Source organism: Rhodnius prolixus, unplaced genomic scaffold (genome assembly GCF_049639745.1).
Source record: "Rhodnius prolixus isolate KJV_2025 unplaced genomic scaffold, Rpr scaffold_9, whole genome shotgun sequence".
Classification (NCBI taxonomy): Eukaryota; Metazoa; Arthropoda; class Insecta; order Hemiptera; family Reduviidae; genus Rhodnius; species Rhodnius prolixus.
In genome coordinates this window covers 23,360,539-23,376,604 of record NW_027411604.1, presented here as the reverse complement: position 1 = coordinate 23,376,604, position 16,066 = coordinate 23,360,539, and the positions used below count along the sequence as shown (strand labels likewise).

The following is a 16,066-nucleotide window of genomic DNA, read 5'->3' as shown; positions in this document are numbered from 1 at the left end:
TAAATTTATTTTATTTAAATAATTAAAAAACGAATATTAAAAAATAAAATAAAAATTGAAAGGAATATAGAAATAAAAATAATACTTTAATAAATAATTAGATATTTTTAATTATAACAGTTAAAAAGGTTATAGTGTTACCTTATAGAAATTTAAAATGGATTCTAGTGATGCCTGTTTAGAAAACACTCCTCCATCAATAAAAGAAACAGCAGAAAATGTAATAAGTAATGTAAATACGTAAGTAATGTAAATAATTGTAATATAACAATAAATGTTTATAATAAATAAATTACTTTTTGTAGACTGTAAAAATGAAATTTTTAATTTTATTAGTTAATAAATGGTTGCAGAAAAAATATAATATTTAACTCTAGTGTAAAGTATTTTCCTCACACTCGGCAATTTGCACTTGCACTCGCATCGCTTCGCTCGCTCGTGCGTGCAAACCCTGCCTCGCGTGAGGAAAAGTACTACTTTCCACACTTGTTAAATAAATAACTATTGTTAGCAACAGCTCCTGGCAGACGGATTATCCATGTTAAAAAAATGATTAATTTATGTATGGTAATTATTGTGCATATTTTTGAAAATAAAGATTTTAAATTAAAATCTATCCATCTATTGCTTTTTAGATGTTCTAGAATCAATGCTAAAAGGATTTTGGGTATCTAAAAGATATACTTAGAATGTACAAGCAGGCCGGAAGACTTCTTTTGTAGGACATTCATGACAGTCGAGTGAAAGCTTGGTTGAACCATATTGGGCTCATCTTTGAACTAAAAGGGACTCCATACCCCATTAGTAATAATCATAGCAAAAAGACGACGAAATTAAGAAGCGTCATATAGCCTTGAACACAGGTTTTGGCCCCACAGCAAGCTAGAATTCGGGCATGACAGTGATCCCATTTCAAAAAAGCACAAATTAATACACGTAATTAAAAAAAAAAAAAATAGATATTAGTACAGTTATTAATTGTTTTCAACAATTAAATACTAAAAATTGTGCGGTGAACACAAATACGAAATCCAAACCAAAGATGGCGACCAGGTTTGATACATTACAGTCGCTCAGCCCAATCTCTTTGTCTCGCGTTCTAAAGCCAGAATACAACTTGTAAATACAATTTTTTTTTTTATTATTATTATTATTATCAAAAATTTATCTTTTTTGTTTGCAACGAGATACGGAGAGGTGATAATCTATGAAGTTATAAATTTGTTGTTGCCCTGTGTCTGTATCTACAATAATTTTAATCTATATCTTGCTTCTAGATATCTTTTTCCCACAAACGCCTTTTTTTTTTTTTTGATAACATATTATCATATACCCCAGCAGAGAGGAGTTATCATATATTTCAGGTATTATTATTCGTGCCCAGTTCAACGGTGACCTTACTACATTGTTGGAGCTCAGGGAAAAAACTTACCGTCTCAGCGATACAAATGGCCAAGCATGAGGTGACAAAGTGCCCGGAGAACGAGTATTGTGTGGTGAAGTGCCTCGGTAAAGTGTCTTGTGACAAAAACATGGGATCAAATAAAGAGTGAACAAGGATATGAACATTTTAGTAAGTGTTTACCTTATTTTTTTTTTTTTTTTTTTTTATTTAGGCTCATACAGCGGCGGCCATTAAATTTCCAATTAAAATCACGCAACGTAGTTTTTAAAAACAATTTAAGAGGGGATTGCTTACTTTTTTAAAAAATATAGTCGTTATTAATTATGAGGCAATTTAAGATCTTTTTAAATAAATAAATAAATAAATACATAATTATCTATATAATTTATTTAAATTAGAAATTGTTTAAAATAACCTATAATTTTCTTATTTATTTAATATTTTATTTTATTTTTGATTGGACGTAGCAAAGCATTTTAAAATTCTAAAACATTGCAAAGGCAAATTTAAAAAAGCAATTTAAAGCTGGAACACCATGCAACAATAAATATACAAAAAATAATGTTTTAAAAAATCAAAAACTTACCTGAATAATTGTTAATTAATAATAAAATTTGTGGTTTTTAAAAAAATATAGCATAGAATATCGATTTATCAGTAATTTAATTTAATGAATGTATATATCGATAGAACTTAATGTTTCAATTAAAAATTTTGTAGTTTTTTGTTTTGATGAGGAAAACAAAAAAAAAATTGTTAAAATTTTTTAAAAGTAATAAAATACTAGACACAGGTGAAGTACTGAATATGGACTGGCTTCTACTTTGGGAAATTTCTTATCTCTGATGGCCCCCTCTCCTAAATGTCCGTTAGCGCGTTGGTTCCACTTCAAATTATAAATATTTTTTTTTTTCTTTTTTTTTTAGTTACAAATTAATTGTTAAGTCTCACTATATATTCGTTTTCTAAAATACATTACCTTAAAAAAGCTTGTAATAGATATTATTTTCTCTTGTAAATTGCCCATCTTTAATTAATCAACTGAGCAATAAAGATTATCTTAAAAAATTTCTGTACCATATCAATGACTGTATCCATAATCTGTCCAGATAATGTATCATACATACATATCTTACATTTGAGATACGAAGTATCCATTTCTTTACCAGCATCTAGTGTTGAAGAAGGCGGAACTGTGTTTTAAATCCCATGGTGACGCTAGTAAGTCCTCAAATAATTCTCCTCGCTTATACGTTGAAAATTGCTGCATTTCTAGGTTTGGTTAAAATTTTAATATTTGTTTTGTATTATTAAAGATTTAGGTGAAATTAAAAATAGAATATCTCAGTAAAACCAAACTTAGAATTTGACTAAACTAAAATTCAAATTTAGGGTGTAACTGTCACAAGGCTTTTTCCAATTATAATCTTGGTTATCTTTTTATTTTTTTTTTTTTTACTAGAATAAGGAAAAATAATTGTGGCAAACTTTCAATATAAAATATTAGAGTATGTGGTCCAAATAACTCAAAAAGAAAACACGCAGAAAGTATAAATTTAATTGGTTTAAATGCCCTGAAAAAACTGTTTCTTTAAATTTATAAACTTACGCATTGTAAGTTAGTGTAAATAAGAAACTTTAATATGTACACGATAAGACAAAATCGGTTGAATGTAACATCTGATTTTTCCATTTGCATTTTTGAAAATTAACATTGTAGTTTTGTGCCAAGCGTATATTATACACATTAGGACGGCTAGTTTTGGATGTAGAGATTCAGAAAAAAGAGAAAAATACAAAATCTTCTTTAGTTTTACTGGAGTTTCCTTATTTTTAGTTTCTAACATTGTAGTTTTGTGCCAAGCGTATATTATACACATTAGGACGGCTAGTTTTCGATGTAGAGATTCAGAAAAAAGAGAAAAATACAAAATCTTCTTTAGTTTTACTGGAGTTTCCTTATTTTTAGTTTCTAACATTGTAGTTTTGTGCCAAGCGTATATTATACACATTAGGACGGCTAGTTTTCGATGTAGAGATTCAGAAAAAAGAGAAAAATACAAAATCTTCTTTAGTTTTACTGGAGTTTCCTTATTTTTAGTTTCTAACATTGTAGTTTTGTGCCAAGCGTATATTATACACATTAGGACGGCTAGTTTTCGATGTAGAGATTCAGAAAAAAGAGAAAAATACAAAATCTTCTTTAGTTTTACTGGAGTTTCCTTATTTTTAGTTTCTAACATTGTAGTTTTGTGCCAAGCGTATATTATACACATTAGGACGGCTAGTTTTCGATGTAGAGATTCAGAAAAAAGAGAAAAATACAAAATCTTCTTTAGTTTTACTGGAGTTTCCTTATTTTTAGTTTCTAACATTGTAGTTTTGTGCCAAGCGTATATTATACACATTAGGACGGCTAGTTTTCGATGTAGAGATTCAGAAAAAAGAGAAAAATACAAAATCTTCTTTAGTTTTAATCGGTTAAATTTGGTTATAGAGTGTAGTGGTGCTCTGTAAAAGATAAATTTTCTTCTTATTTTAAATTTTTGCCGAATATTTAGCTTTTGTAAAATTTTAAGCTGTTGGCGCTTTATAGAAATAAATATATTAAATTGAGCATAATTCCAAAATTCTGCCGAAGCTCATAAATTAAATTTTTTAATGAAAAAAAAAAAATAAATAAAAACGGAAAAATTACTTGTACTCTGTACGTTGTTCTTTCGATTCTTTTCGGGAAAATCGCAATATAAAAGAAAAAGTAAACCCTATTCAAAAAAAAAAAAAGTCTCTCTAGCTACATAGTTTATTTAGAAAGATTTGATTTCCACAGATAAAGCCACTTCCTCGTTGTCAATTTAAGCTCGTATATGTGATTGCTATTTTAGAAGTTTAAAGTAATTATTAAATTTCGGATATAAGTTGTAATGTTTAATTATTTGTTATTAGATTAACAATTTACGCCACTGAATGAAATAGTTATAATAATATCAATTAATATTTTAATCTATATGTTCGAAGTAAGCGATTAATATAGGTTTTTTTTAAATTACAGATAATGTCTAAAGTTGGAATTAAAGTTCTTATTAGACAGAAGAACAAAATAGAATTTAATATGAGTGCCCGGATATTTTTGTATTTGAAGAGATAATCAGAATTTGGAAAAGAAAATGACCTTTTAGAGATAGCAAAGGATGATGACTCATTCCCTTGAAATAATTCTTTCCACTCCCTTTGCCCTACAATAAACCCTTCTCTAAGTTTTCCTTAGACTATAAATGTTTACGAATTTCCACTTTACTAAGTAATAGTAAACAATTTATTCTTTACAACTATTCATTTAAGATTAAGTTAAGAAAAAAGATAATAATGAAATGTTTAATATAATAATAGTTCAAAATAAATGTCTTATCTTAAAACTGATTTACTGTTTGGGTAAATTGGAACTTTCAGATTTCCTATATTAACGAGAAATATTCAATGTTCGACGAAGATATCGATCCTACACTAAAATAAGGACCTTGCAAAAAAGAAAAAGGCAATTGTTTATGAATTCGCACATCTTTTTTGGTCAAAAAATCTAATCGATAAATTTTCAAAGATTCATTTTCTCTTACTGACAATAATAGTAAAATTAGAGGAGATAGCAAAATAACCTGCCTTCTTTTTTTCACAACCTGTAACAAAATGTCTTTCTTTAAAAAAAAAAACAACACAGAAATGCATAAATAATAATTATTTTCACAGTAAATTTTTAAAATAAAAGTCATTATTGATTTAATAAAAACTTTTTGCTTTGTTTTTAAAGATTATTTCAAAAAAATCTCAGAAATCAACTCTGTAAAATCACATTTCTGTTTAACCCACTTTCTACAAAATTTGAAAAGCTAGAATACTTTTTTATTATCCTTTTAATCTAATAAAATAAGATCTGCAAAATTTTATTCTTGAGATACTTTAAAAGGATACTTAAGATTACCGTTCTCTAAGAACCCTAAAATTGAAAAACAAAAATTGATAGGGTTTAGGTTGCCAACTCTATAAAGTTCCAAAAAAGGACACCCAAAAAATATTAGGTATATTCAGGGCAGTCGAAAGGATATTGGGGCCCGGGAATATATAGGGTGTACAGCATAAGACTACCGTTACTTCGGGAGGCGATTCTGGGCATCGTTTGCAACAAAAATTTCTATATAAACTATGGCTCGATTCGGCTCCGTTTTATAGATATTTTTAATTTTGTTTTTTCAAAGTATTAATACTTTTTAGCAAACAGTTGTCTGTATTTCTCAAACTATTAAAGCTACAGCAATTTCAATAAGCTCATTAGAAAGAAGGTTAAATTTCCTTTTAAATAAGTTAATTTATATTTCAAAATAATAATATCAAGTATTTCACTTTGTGGCCCAAACATAAGAAATTGCAAGTTTCTATTTTTTTCCAAAAACTTTCGACTTCATTTTTCTCAAAAATATTATATAAGTTTAAAACGTGCACTATTCATGAAAAACATCTACATACAATCACCTTTCGAAAGGTGTACAATGCATGGGGGTTATTTTAAAAATTGATGCAGAAATCTGTGATTAATTGCAAAAAAAAGTAGGCCTCAAAACAGCGTCGGCATTATGAAATGAATTCAACTATCATAAGAACATAATTAATCAGAATCATCAATTCCAGTACCATTTTTTTGCATTTTGTTCATCGTTACATCAATAACCTGTTGACCTATTCAGTTCAATTAGAACAGAAAAACAACACGCCAAATGAAGAAATCTCGGAAATCAGAACTTAAATCAAAAATACAATAAAATAAATTAGATTTGTGTGAATAATATCTGAAAAAAAGACAAAAGGCGTCCTTTCCCAATTTAAGAAAGGACAAGGACAACCAGGTGTTAAAAAAGGATTGTCTTTTCCAAAAAAAGGGCAGTTTGCAACCCTAGTTTACTATAATGTGAATATTTAGTAGTGGCCGAAGTGACGATTTCTAAACAATAAAACATTATCAAAATGAGAAATTATCATTCAAAATTCCAAGGTTTTTCTTATTTTTGAAAATATACCCTGTTGGTAATACTTCTTTTTAACAAGTGAGCTGAGTAATAAAAGACTGCTCCAAAGAGGTTTTGATAAAAATAATCCATTCGCTGCACACTTCCGTTTAGGAATATGATTTATAGAATTAATTAAACTTCTACCGTTACTTAATTTTTCACCTAGTTTCTACTGTGTTGCCAGCGAAGCGATGGAGTACGAGCATCAACATTTGGACATGACAAAGCTATCCGCAAGATGGGTGCCGCAATTGCTCACGCTTGACCAAAAACGAAATCGTGTGAAGTGTTGCAAGGACGGTTTGCAGCTGTTCCAGAAGAATCCGCAGGACTTTAAGCGTCGTTTCGCATGAAACATCACTACACTCCTGAGACCAAAGAACAATTTAAACAATGGGTTACCAAGGGGGAATCTGCGCCAAAAAAGGCGAAGACCGTTCCTTCGGCCGGAAAGATTATGGCGACTGTCTTTTGGGATTCGCAAGGAATAATCTTCAACGACTATCTGGAAAAGGGTAAAACTATTACAGGTGCATATTATTCATCGTTATTGGACCGTTTGAAAACCGAGCTGCAAGAAAAACGCCCACGATTGGCCCACAAAAAAGTCCTTTTCCATCACGACAACGCACCAGCTCACACCTCAGCAGTTGTGGTCGCAAAATTAATGGAAATAGGGTTCCAACTCGTTTCACATCCCCCCTATTCTCCAGACTTGGCTCCCTCGGACTACTATTTGTTCCCCAATATGAAGAAATGGCTAGCGGGAAAAAGATTTTATTCAAACGAGGAGGTGATTGCAGAAACGAATGGCTATATTTCAGACTTGGACAAATCCTATTATTCGGAAGGGATCAACAAACTAGAGCAGCGTTGGACGAAGTGTATAAGCCTAAAAGGAGACTATGTTGAAAAATAAAAAAGGTTTACCCCAAAAAATTAAGTAGTTTTTATTTTTGCACGGACTTTTCAAACGACCCTCGTAGATAACCCTATTAAAAGAGAGTAAAATCGCGAACAGCCCTTATAAGATTGTATTGTGTTTATTCTTAACAGTTAGAATATCAGGAATTTATGTTTAATTTTGTTTATTTCTCTTCCTAGGAGCCACTTACATCTCACCGTCCGATGATGAGGAGTGTTGTCTGTATGGAGAGAATACTGTAACCGCAGACCGGCACCGATGTATGGAATCATTCGTTTTTGATTTGGAAGCGAATCGCGAAGGTAATGGTGGAAAGAGGGCCAAAAAATATGTCTTGATGAAGGAACTCTAGGCTGTGAAAATAAAAATTTAAAACAATCAACCAGTAAATGAACGCTAAGTAGAAAAAGAAATGAGGTACGTACTAAAGATCAGGGAAAGTTAACGATTGAATTTATTTCTAGTTATTTATAATAACTTTGTAATTAATTTATTGAGGTTTCATTCGGTTATAAATTAAAAAATGAAGATTAATAACATAAAAACCAGCGAAGTGGTGAAATTGCAAAATGTTTGATCACTTTTCACTGTAATAAACGGGATCTTGCCGCCGGCTGAGTTCGGGAGTCCTGAACTAGCCTGTTCTTTAGAGTTTGCGACTCTACTAGTTACAGGTTAAAATATTATGCTTGCATTTCTCTTATGTTTTTACCAACAAAATATTAAGCAAAGGTTATGCATAGAAAGAAGTTGGAGCAATGGGCTTTCGTTAGCTTTGTTCAAATTGAGATTATAGTCCTTATAAATAAAAATTGAGATGTGCGAACAAATGTTTGATGCCAAATATCTTTTTTTAATGATCAATGAACGGCTGAAATTTTTTTGGGGAGGAACAAATTTGGAAAACGCAGCTGAAAAGCGTGGCTTCTCTGAGCAAGCTGGACTCCAACGATAGAATGAACGTCCGCTTTTGATAAACATACGAGGTGTGGCTATTAAATAACGAGACTATTGCTGTAAAGCATTTTATTTTAAATTTATACAAATTTATCACCTCGTATGTTTAAGTAAATAAAATCGACACCAAATGGTCTCAAGCGTAAGTTATGTACAGTTTTAGGTTTTCTAAACATTATTTAAATAAACTTTTAATAAAACTTGCAGTTGGAAAAAAAACTGCACACTTGTATGACGACTCCATCAAATGGGATTACTTCTGATGTATTTATGGTTGAATGTTAGGGGATTACGTCATACTTAGCTTCATAAATTTTATTAATATATTATTACGTAATGAATTTACTTTATTATTATGAGTCATCAATGTACAGAGATTGTTTTTAAAGAAATACATTTTTTTCTTATTCTCTTCAAAAATATGTTTAATTATGACTGCATAAATTTATCAACCACTGGTAAACTGAAGCAAGAGTTAGTCGTGTGAGCCTTTACACCAGATTTTCAGGTATCTGATTCTTCCAATGGTTTTTCCGGGACACCAGCAGGGATGGGAAATATAGGTGAAAAGGAAAATGTCTTGGATAATTTGGAAATAGCGTTCACTAAGAATATTAATTATAAGTGAAGTTGTAATTAGAAGAAAGAATTGAAGAAATTTTCTAGGATAATCCTGGGTGCATATGCGGTCAAATGCTTAGAGAAATGTCAAGGAAGGTATCCTGGGCAGTTTTGCTTCTTCTCAAGGAAGGGATACAATGGTTACTACAATTCTGTGAGTGTGGGGATGCGAGAGTAATAGTTATGGAAGTTCTACTCATCTAAACTCGAGAATGTTAAAAATCTATGAACAACAACAACCAAGAACTGCTACCAACTTAATCTATTTAGGCTAATACACATTTTAATTCATCGTGATCTGAATTTTTCTTTCTAATTCGGAAAAGCTAAACATGTAATTTCTGAGTACGGAAAAGGTTTTACATTTAATTTTATGAAAGAAAGAAGATAGTCTATAGTCTATTATGAAGAGAGTATGACCTCATGTAGTACTGACTTTGTGGCACTCATCCAGAGGAATCGAGAACGATTATTAGTTTTTTAAGAGATAGAAGAAGTAATATACAAACAGATTTGGAAAGAAAGGTTGATACCAGCAGCACGTTGCTCTCAAACAGGTTTGGACATGTTTAAACTATAGGTGGCCCAAAAAATTCTGTTGGATTATGCAGAGAAAGAGGCTGTCCTCTCCGTAGACAATTATGAGATTTATGGATTAGAGGTGATGCTAGCATAAATCACATCAATAATGATTATTTTTATTGAAGATTTGATAAAACACTTATAATTAGTGGGCACATCAATTTACATACTATGCAAAACGGTATTATTTGAGATTCCCAATTTCGTGTACTCCAAAATTTTTTTTTAAATTTATTTATTTTGTAATTTACAATCTGTATACATCGTGTACAATAAGTAAATATGAAGAGTATGATGAACTGGTGCGGGAAGAGCTGGAGGAGAGAAGCTACCCAGCGGTAGCACTATCTACAGGAGAGAAAAGAATGCATGGAGAAGAGAGGAGAGATAGTAGAATTTAGGCCTTCAGACCTCAAGGAAGTCGCGGTGCCACTGGCGATTCAGTCGGCGAAGAGTATTAGGGATGTCAGAAGAAGCGAGAGACAGTACAAGAGGATTAGAGCTAGTACGAGAGAGTGGTATGGAATTTTTGGTATTTAGTCTTAGCGAGTTGGTCTATAAAGGGACTGTTGAGGTCGTTGTGAAGAGTGAGGTTAGTCACCGTAGAAAGGAGCGTCAGCTATCTGTCTGAAATGTCTTGTACTGTCCGTATGTTTGTAGGTTTGGCTGAACCCCATAGCTTAGGCCGTAAGTCCATATAGGTTTGAGGATAGTACTGTATATCAAGCGTTTTAGTTCAATGGGTAATTTGGAGCGTCGTCCAAGTAATCTGTAAAGCAGTTTCGCACGTTTCGTCATTGCTTGTCTTTTAAGATCTAGTATATGGGTTCCACGTAAGTCGTTTGTCTATGTAGAGCCCAAGGTAGCGCACCAGATCAGTACAAGGAAGAGGATTGCTATTGAAGAGGACAGGTGGACAGGAGCCCCGCCGGAGAGTAAACGTGGCATGCCGGCATTTCTGTGGGTTCATTTTAATCCGCCCAGGATTCTATTTTGTGTAAATGTGTCTGTAACTTGTATGAAGCTGATGTAGGATGTGTACTTGCGGCTAGTATGGCTGTATCGACTGCATATGTACAGAGTAGTGTAGAGTGTTGTACAGGTATCTCTGATGTCCAAAAATTAAAAAAGAAAAATGCAGACAATGGTTTTACTGATAAAAAAAAAAAAAAAAGATAAAATTTTGTATGTTCCAGATAACAGAGTGCCATGATAAAGTTTAAACGTTTCGTATTTAGATGTTAGATTGTTCAGTACAAAGAAAGGACACTTTTGACAAGAAACTACCGATCTGAAGATTTATTTTCTAGCTTTACAATCCTGATTAAACCATCTTACATTTCAACAAATTTATACGCATTAAACAAAAGTTTGTCTCCAATTAGCCGTGTTAATGCTCGAATTAATGTAAAAGGATTGGTAAAAGCGAGTCTCATCGTTGGTGGACGTACTTCACTTTTTTTCAGAACAATCGAAATGCTGAAAGAATGTTGTTCAGGTATTTACAACTCGGAAAAGAATTATTTACTTAACCATCTTAACATTCCTTCCTTTTAAAACGGAAAGTATGGAGTTGAGCATTTTTTTAAAAAATGGGAACTTACTTAACCAATGTTTACTCTACTTATTCCGCCAGGTGTATTAAATTTATTTAAAAAAAAATTACGAATTTAATAAACAATATGGCCAGTAACTTGTAAGTTAATAATACAGTTTTATACTGTTACTTTCTCAGTGTTTATCAACTATAACAAGGCGTGAGGACAGATATATACGGGCCGCACAAATATTTGTTTAATGATAAAATGTATTCTAGATAAGTAATCACACCTTGGATGTTTCATAAAAACTACACTGTAAAACTCTTCCCATATTAATATAATTCCTGTAATAAAAAATAAGTAAAAAAAAATAGAGCAAAAGAATGTTTGAAATGATATTACGCCGTATTTTATTCAGTTTCTCAAAATTATATTCGTTCTTAATAATTATCAAGGTTTTTTAAAATTTTATTTTTACATCGTTCAACTACTAATACCAAGAGTTTAAGTACTTAACTACTCTAAAAGAAATACAAAATTAAAACAGTTAAAAATTTGTGTTGGTCAATTGATTTCCAGTATTGAGAAGCTACTTAAGTTTTTAAAAAATATTTTTTGAAAATGGTTGGGTCGATTATATTAAAAATTCAAATTAATTAATTATATCAAAAATATGTTTTTCTGCAACCATGTAGGGAAGTTCTCATTACTCAATTAAAATCAGCTGTGTAATGCCCAACTTCCCACACTAGTGGGGGGAAATTCCCATTAGTGTCACTTTCCGCACAAGTGAGTGGAAAAACTTTATTGTGCTTCCTTGAAATAAGAAGTTTTGTTATTAACATAAATTTTTTCTGTAAAACTCTAATAAGCTTATTTAAATTTATTTTATTTAAATAATTAAAAAACGAATATTAAAAAATAAAATAAAAATTGAAAGGAATATAGAAATAAAAATAATACTTTAATAAATAATTAGATATTTTTAATTATAACAGTTAAAAAGGTTATAGAGTTACCTTATAGAAATTTAAAATGGATTCTAGTGATTCCTGTTTAGAAAACACTTCTCCATCAATAAAAGAAACAGCAGAAAATGTAATAAGTAATGTAAATACGTAAGTAATGTAAATAATTGTAATATAACAATAAATGTTTATAATAAATAAATTACTTTTTGTAGACTGTAAAAATTAAATTTTTAATTTTTTTAGTTAATAAATCTAATGGTTGCAGAAAAAATATAATATTTAACTCGAGTGTTAAGTATTTTCCTCACACTCGGCAATTTGCACTTGCACTCGCCTCGCTTCGCTCGCTCGTGCGTGCAAACCCTGCCTCGGGTGAGGAAAAGTACTACTTCCCACACTTGTTAAATAAATAACTATTTGTCTAGTTATAGGTATGTAACAAATTATAATATTAGTAATCAAAAATAAGATCCAATGAAAAAAATAGTGGTCTCACATTTAACTCCTTTTTCTGGCTTTTGAACTATTTGTGGTTTCAAAGAATTGTTTTCCAAAGAGGGATTCGTTTGTGAGAATTCATTAATTTTTAAAGTTTTTCCATCATTTAAGATACTTATAACATAAAAAACTCTTTTTATGAGATCTTATTTACAAAATAATTTAAGCTAAACGCCATCTTAGAACTACAAAATAAACATTAGTTTATTGAAGGTAATTGAAAATTTAGTAGGTACTTTAAACTTACGATACTGTTATGGTTCTGGAGCTGCTCCTGGCTAGGTAAACGTAAAGTTTTTGGCGCTAATTCGAGAGGTTATAACCTCGGTAGGCATTCCAGATAGAATTACTAGTTACAATATATTTTGCTGCTGTGTTTAAAAGAGAAGAATAACCAATCCTAGAGTCGTGATTATCTTAGATATCCAGGTGGCTATCCAGAACCTGCGAAGATAATTTAAGGAGGATGGAACTGTCAAGATTGACTTCTGATAATGACAAGAATATAATTTCTGGATGTCCGGATATGAAAAGATAATAAGTCTGGCTCTCCATAGTATCTTCCAAGTACTAAAAACTGTTTACGGTGAAGTAAATACTGCAATAGTTCAATCAACAAAGCATGAGAACATCACAAATAGTCATAGCAATGGGTACCACAGGCCGTCAAAAAAGTTGATTTTATTAGCCAATCACGTAAATCGATTTAAGAAATTACTTCAACGAATCCTATAGACCATTTTCATCGCCTGGACCTGTAAATAGGATAGCCTTTGCAGGTTAGACAGAAAGAATAAGAAAGGGCACAAACCGTATTAGGTATTTTCTATCAATATGGTGGGCAAGCAATGACTTCGAGTCTTTGGAGAAGAAAAACTAGCGCCATAAAGCTTGGCCCAGGAGTTCCATTCCAGATTCTACAAAAATAAGGCTTGAGGATGTTACAACAAATTCCTCATGGTGGTTTTATAGGATGACTAACATCTACATCCTCTGATATAATCTAAACTAATGTCCAATTTTTAGATTACAGAATTATGTTTAGAATGCAGACAACAGTTAGAATCTAGTTTCTATGCAGATGTAAAATAGTTAAGCCATTTAATGTTGTCTTAGAGCAGGAATTTTCTAGATAGTTCTTGTAGACTATGTTACATTCACTTGTTTTATACCTTATTATTAGAATACTTTATTTATATATATTTTTTCATTTTTCCAGGGGGATTTCGACCTCTAAACTACCCAGGGTGCGCTATGTTACTGAGCTTTAGTCTAATCGGATGATCAAAACATTGTATTGACCAGTAACTCCTTAGATGCGTATTAGAAAAAATATTATTTAATCTCATTCTACTGAAAAGGCTGCCGTTCTTTGCACCATTGAGGAACAATAAGGTCGCTGAATTTAATCCTTTAGATTATGTTGGTATCTTATCTAGATGAGTCATCGGTTTTTAACCTCTTATTTACTGCACTGGCTTAAAATGTTTTTCAAAATAGAAAGAAATAAGTATAACCAAGAGCTTTTGTTTGGAATAGTCGATAAAGGGCAGATAATTTAAGAATAATACTACGACAAAGGGCAGATTGGCAAGTTAGTGCAAGGTCCTTAGTGTTCAAGGCCACTTTCTCTTATTTACGTCACGGAAAAGCTTGAAGTGGGTCCCTTCAGTCTGGAACAAATGTTTTAGCGATTGGCCAAGAAGGAGAGAGAGAGAAAATAAGATTATCCTAATTGTAAAAACCTGATGAGAATAGAATTAACATTGCACAATCTTATGTTAGTAACCTAACCATCTTTAAGCTCCCAAAATTTAAGAAAATACTTAATTCTTAAAAGCATTATTCAGTTTACAAAAAGGAAGCATTTCGCTTCAATCTTAAATAAATCTTAAATCAATTTAATCTTACAATTTCGTCGAAATATTGAAGTATCCCTTAAAATATACTTATAAGGCACAGGACCATTAAATACACTGAATACACTTCAGAAGTGAGCCTACAAATTCTTCTAAAAAAGTAATCCTTAATTGAATTTTTCACAAAAATAGTGTTAGAAATAAAAATTATTGGTCTTTTGTGCTTAAAGAATTTTATTCGCTCAGTTAGTAACCAATTTGTTCCTAGTTAAGACCAATTTGAAATTTTAAGTTTTAACTTCTTGCAACTTATTGTTTTTGAAATACATTGTAAACCAGTACACATCCACCAACCATTTTTTATGAAATCTAGGAATATTATAATTAAGAATAAAAATAAAAACGTCCAAAAATGCATTAGCGTGATACCTAGCGGCGTTTTTTAAAACTATTAGTTTTAAAGATTGTCGCTAGATAGCATTACATTGTACTTAAACCTTTAGCAAACAGGCAAATACATCTATAACCTGAAATTCAAAGATGAACCTTTACATTCAAATTTATTAGAAAATTTTTCTTATTTAAGTGGTACTTAAAAATGCTATTTTAAAACAAAATAGATGAGATCAATTGTGACTTATTTTCGGTACATGAGTACGTTTATGGGATCGATCATATTTTGTTTAAAATATTTTTTATTAATTAATAATCTATCTAAAGTGTGGCTTCCGCCCCTTCTAAGACACCTAATTTGGTAGTGAGACGTGAAGCCTCGCCTATAAACTTGACATAAATTAATGCTTTCGTTTTTTTAATTATTACAGATTAACTATAAAGGGAGTAATGCAAAAGTAGGAGTCAAACCTGTGAACCATTGGCCGATTTGTAAAGAATGATCACTTAATTCATCATGAATCATTGTGAAGGAAACCTCTTCTCTAGAGTGTACCGCTAATGTGACATGTAGTAAAACTTCAAAAACAGAACCTTGAGAATCTTTAGCCCGCAAGATCTTCAGGTTTAAATTAACTTTGTACATCATACAGCAGCAAAACCATAATGCTTTATTAGAAGTTGAAGAGAAATATAATATTTATGTATTCTAATGTAACAAAAACATATTGCGTATACAGAATACTCGGTGTTAACTATTTTTAGTTTAAAATCTAATTGCCAAGAACTAAAAAGTGCCATTTTGTTACGTTTACATTTGGTAGTGGCCATTGATTTTCCCAAATTTTGTAACGAAAACTAATGAATGATCTGAATAAGATGCTTCCACATGTATTTTTACCAGAGGTGAAGCTAGAGTGGAGTATTTGTTTTTGTATAGGAAAAACCCCACAGAATAGTACCTGCGGATAAAACCAAAAGATGGCAGCAGAAAACAGTCAATCACAATGCCATATAAATTTGGAATATTAATAGAACATACATAAAAAAAAACTAATAAATTTATTTAAAATCGAAAAGCTTTCATTTTTTACCTACTTCCTAAATTCCAAATACAGTTCTACTTCAAAGGAGACAAACAACGAGATTTTTACTCAAAAAGATTTTGTATCTCTGGCTTGACGTTTCTTGCATCATATAAATAAGAGGTAAAATTACATATCTTTTTTATTTATTTATTTTTTGGTTAGACACTCT

The 16,066-nt window shown here is 31.1% G+C and overlaps 1 protein-coding gene and 1 long non-coding RNA gene across 6 annotated transcripts in view; one reads left to right on the top strand and one right to left on the bottom strand.

Annotated features, from left to right (window-relative positions):
• Positions 1-2,229, bottom strand: part of LOC141454484 (uncharacterized) — a 31,926-nt gene extending 29,697 nt beyond the window's left edge. For 3 of the 4 annotated variants that reach the window (XM_074128741.1, XM_074128742.1, XM_074128743.1), the window contains exon 1: positions 1,992-2,228. The gene's annotated coding sequence lies outside the window, so the exon portion shown is untranslated. Of the gene's footprint in view, positions 1-1,991 lie in introns of all 4 variants that reach the window. The other variant, XM_074128744.1, reaches the window with a different exon arrangement.
• Positions 1,334-15,888, top strand: LOC141454489 (uncharacterized). Of its 2 annotated transcripts, none has more exons than XR_012458742.1 (4): positions 1,334-1,573; positions 7,567-7,804; positions 13,777-13,952; positions 15,241-15,888. It is a non-coding gene; the product is annotated as an uncharacterized lncRNA (long non-coding RNA). The 2 variants fall into 2 exon arrangements; XR_012458743.1 differs by lacking the exon at positions 1,334-1,573 and adding an exon at positions 2,497-2,626.
• Positions 15,889-16,066: the final 178 nt, after the last annotated feature.